Source organism: Otolemur garnettii, unplaced genomic scaffold, assembly GCF_000181295.1.
Source record: "Otolemur garnettii isolate 467f Iridium unplaced genomic scaffold, OtoGar3 scaffold00179, whole genome shotgun sequence".
NCBI lineage: Eukaryota > Metazoa > Chordata > Mammalia > Primates > Galagidae > Otolemur > Otolemur garnettii.
The window spans coordinates 1,740,431-1,744,468 of NW_003852574.1; the positions used below are offsets into that span (position 1 = coordinate 1,740,431).

A 4,038-nucleotide genomic window follows, 5' to 3' on the forward strand; every position below is an offset into this window, starting at 1 on the left:
GCTGGGTTTTAAACCTGCCACCCTCGGTATATGGGGCCAGTGCCCTACTCACTGAGCCACAGGTGCTGCCCCATAAAATTACTTTCGTTGCTATTTCCTAACTGTAATTTTGCTACTGTTATGAATCGTAATGTAAATATCTGATATGAAGGAGACTCCCAAAGAGGTGGCGACCCACAGGTTGAGAAGCACTGAGCTAAGGGATGATCTGAAATGATCTAGTCTCTGGTAAATGAGATTTGGAACCTAAACATTTAAGTACAGAGAATTGGAAATAAAGGCATTCCTTTCTGCTCTCTCTGAAATTTGTTTCTCCCAGATTCTCCCAAAGAGAGAAAGCAGGGGAGGGCCAGAGCTGTCTGGGATCAATCCAGGGAGGAGGTAGGTGGCAGTCAGTTCTGTTCAGGATGTACTTGCTGACAAGAGTGCAGGCCTAGAATTTCAGCCTGGCCACAGGCCAAGGAGGGAATAGACCCATTCTGTGTGGGGTGTGGGGTTGGAAAGGAGCAGAGCCCACCAAACGTTCCAGTAGCTGTCAGGTTCAGAAACTATTCAGATCAGGGGCCTTTTGCGGTGGTGGGTGGCTGGGGGGTAGGTTCCACAAGTAAGCCCTGGAACCTACTTTAGGACTCTCCCCTTGAAGGGGCAATAGTCCTTAGCAGCAACTGCCGCCCCCCTTTTTACTCCTCTCCTCAAAGAATGCAAGCCAGGAGGACTGAGTGACCAGCCCACCAGCCGTCAGAGCTATTTTGGGTGCCTCAGGAGGAGCCTTGCAGGCGGGGGAAGGAGAGGAAGATTAGGCATGACTCAAGGTCCTAGAATATGGCCTGTCTTCCCGCCCCTTCTGGCCCTAGCCTAAGTTTCCCTATCCATGTAAGGGACTAACAGCAAGACCTTCCTTTTTTTTTTTTGAGACAGAGGCTCATTGTGTCGCCCTCGGTAGGCGTGGTGGCGTCACAACTCACAGCAACCTCAAACTCCTTAGGCTTAAGCGATTCTCTTGTCTCAGCCTTCCAACTAGCTGGGAGTACAGCACCGGCCACAACGCCTGGCTATTTTGTTGTTGTTGTTGCAGTTGTCATTGTTGTTCAGCAGGCCTGGGCCGTGTTTGAACCCGCCAGCCTTGGTGTATGTGGCCGGCGCTCTAACCACTGAGATATGGGCGCCGAGCCAGGACCTTCCTTTTTGCAATTGAGAGGATTCCTTATTGTTCTCATGGCTTAGAATATCCCTTGATTTGCGTTTGCTCGAAATTAGGAGGGTGGACTGCAAGCGACCGGTGGCCAGTTATGGTTGAATCTGTTTTCTGGCCTGACCACCCAAATTAGTCTTAGAAGCCCAAAGGCCTGAGGTTGGACGGGGCGCCCCTCCCACAAGTTCTCGACCTGAGTTTTCGGATGACCCGGATTACCCAGTGTATGTCGGAAGACCCACCTAGCTCACGGTAGGGCAGTGGTTTCCTTAATGAGGCGTGGCATTTCGTGCGGAGGCGGGGCGGGCCAATGAACAGAGAGGAGCGGGCGGGCGGGGCCTGCGCGCGGGTGCGGCGCGCTGCTGGGCGGCCGACGCAGGCAGAAGCAGGCTGTGCGCGACGGCTAGTCGGCGCCGCGCAGAGCTGGCCGTAGGATTGGTTGTGGTACTCGCGTGTCAAGCGGTTGCTAGGCTCCGGCCGCGTGCCCCGCCTTCGCGTTCGGCGCCCTCTCACCGCCCGGTACGTGCTCGCGCGGAGGCTGCGGCGCTGCGCTCGCGCTCCTTGGGCTCGGCGGTGGCAGAGGCGGCGGCTTCGAGCCTAGTCCCGGGGGAGCGGTGGCAGTGGCGTCCTGGGGCCAGGAGTGGCTAACACCTGCCGCGGCCCGCCCGCCGGCGCCGAGTGAGTGCTCCGCCCGCTCCTCGCTGCCGTATCTGGCCGCTTGGGCCCCCATCCCTGCAGCCGTCTGAACCTTCCACGGAACACCTGCTGCTGCTCGCTGTACGGTCTGGGGCGGGGACACGGCTGCGGACGTCCTTGCGGGTGAGGAGGCGGCGCTGCCCTGGCGTAGCCGCCCCTTTGCTCTAAGCCCCGCAGGCAAAGGCTCGGAGCGTTCGGCTGCTAGGCTTGGGCCGCGAGCCACGGCAGTCTGCCAGGCCTTAGCCCTGCCCGCGCTCCCAGGAACGCGGGGCCTGCGCGTTGGCCGCGGGTGTGTGCGGCCTTTGGGCCACCTCCCAGGCGTCCAGTGGGGGTCGCAGCCCTGTTTGGCCGGGTCCTGACTATGAGGCGTCGAGACCTAGCCAGAGACAAGGAAGGGCACCGCCACCGCTTGCTCAGACCTTTGAGGGTTCATCCCTTCTATATAACTCCTTTGGAAATCTGGTTCCCGTTTTACTTGGTATTTGGAAGACCAGGTTCACCTGCGCGTTTTGTTTGGAAAATACCCCCATAGAAAATAATGTCTTGGCTAAGAAATCCTTTTGCTTTAAACTCAAAGTTAATTTCTTACAGACTGTACTGATAATTTAAAATGCATCCTTTAAGTCTCTATAATTTGAGAAGCTCTTAGATTTGAGTTAGAATTGAGTTATTTCAGAATAAGTTTTAATGGTGACAATTAAGTTTTGCGTGGTCGGGACAGCACCTTTATTGCTTAAAGTTCTAACTGAAGAATCCAGTCTGCTGTTTCCCTAAATAAGCCAGTAGCAGTGACTCCTGGCATAGAAGCCAGACTCTGTGAAGGGTGGGTGATATTTATAAGGACATAAGTCCAGATAAAGAGCTAGATGTGCTTCTAGGTATTTTGGAAAGTCAGGTGTAGTTGGGGTATTGTAATTTTTTTTTCTTTGAGACAAGAGTCTCACTATGTCACCTTTGGTAGAGTGCCTGGCGTCACCACTCACAGCAATCTCAAACTCCAAGGCTTAAGCAATTCTCTTCCCTCAGCCACCCAAGTAGCTGGGATGATAGGCGTCTGCCACAACACCTGGGTATTTTTAGAGACAGGATCTCCCTGTTGCTCAGGCTGGTCTCAAACTTGTGAGCTCAATCAATCCACCTGCCTAGGCCTCCCAGAATGCTAGGATTACAGGCATGATGCACCTCATCCATTGTATTGTAATTTTATCAGATTATTCTATGTTTAGTGTTTGAAGATATTCCTGTTCTAGAAAGGAATTCGACCTTAACACATTTTGGAGGCATAAAATCCATAGAGAGGTTGAATTGAACTTTTTTTTTTTTTTTTTGCCTCAGTCCAAGAAAGTGCTCATGGCCTGCATGCCTAGAAGTGGCTGAAGAGCTTTTTATTTTGAGAAATCAGATTTTATTTATTTTTTTTGAGACAAGAGTCTCACTATGTCGCCCTTGGTAGAGTGCTGTGGTGTCACAGCTCATAGCAACCTCCAACTCTTGGGCTTAAGCCATTCTCTTCCTTCAGCCTCACAAGTAGCTGGGACTACAGGCGCCTGCCACAGCGCCCGGCTATTTTTTTTGTTGCTGTTTGGCCGTGGCTGGGTTCGAATCCTCTACCCTGGTATATGGGGCTGGCGCCCTACTCACTGAGCCACAGGCGCTGCCATATTTATTTATTTTTTTGAGATAGAGTCTCACTATGTCACCCTTGGTAGAGTGCCATATTACCACAATTCACAGCAACCTCTAATCTTGGGCTTAAGAGATTCTCTTGCCTCAGCCTCCCAAGTAGCTGGACCCACAGGTGCCCGCCATAATAGCCAGATATATTTTTTTTGTTTTTGTTGTTGTTTAGCAGGCTGGGGCAGGATCTGAACCTGTCAGCCCCAGTGTATGTGGCTGGCGCTGTAACCACTGAGCTACAGGCACTGAGCAGAGAAATCAGATTTTAGTAGAGAGTTAGCTGGATAAGGTGAGACTGTTCCATGATACTGAGAAAAAGTGAGAGTAAGCAGCACTTTAAAAATAGCAACTCTCTGGTTGGGCATAGGGGTTCACCTCTGTAATCCTAGCACTTTGGGAGGCCGAAGCTAGAGGATTGCTTGAGGCTAGGAGTTTGAGGCTATCCTGAGCAACATAGGAAGACCCTGTCTCTA

The 4,038-nt window shown here is 52.2% G+C and overlaps 1 protein-coding gene across 3 annotated transcripts in view; it reads left to right on the forward strand.

The window, feature by feature from the left end:
- The first annotated feature begins 1,529 nt into the window (after window positions 1–1,529).
- DAG1 (dystroglycan 1) overlaps window positions 1,530–4,038 on the forward strand; it is a 53,692-nt gene continuing 51,183 nt past the window's right edge. The window contains exon 1 of one of the 3 annotated variants that reach the window (XM_012811930.2): window positions 1,530–1,870. The gene's annotated coding sequence lies outside the window, so the exon portion shown is untranslated. Of the gene's footprint in view, window positions 2,012–4,038 lie in introns of all 3 variants that reach the window. The other 2 variants (XM_023519530.1, XM_023519531.1) reach the window with 2 other exon arrangements.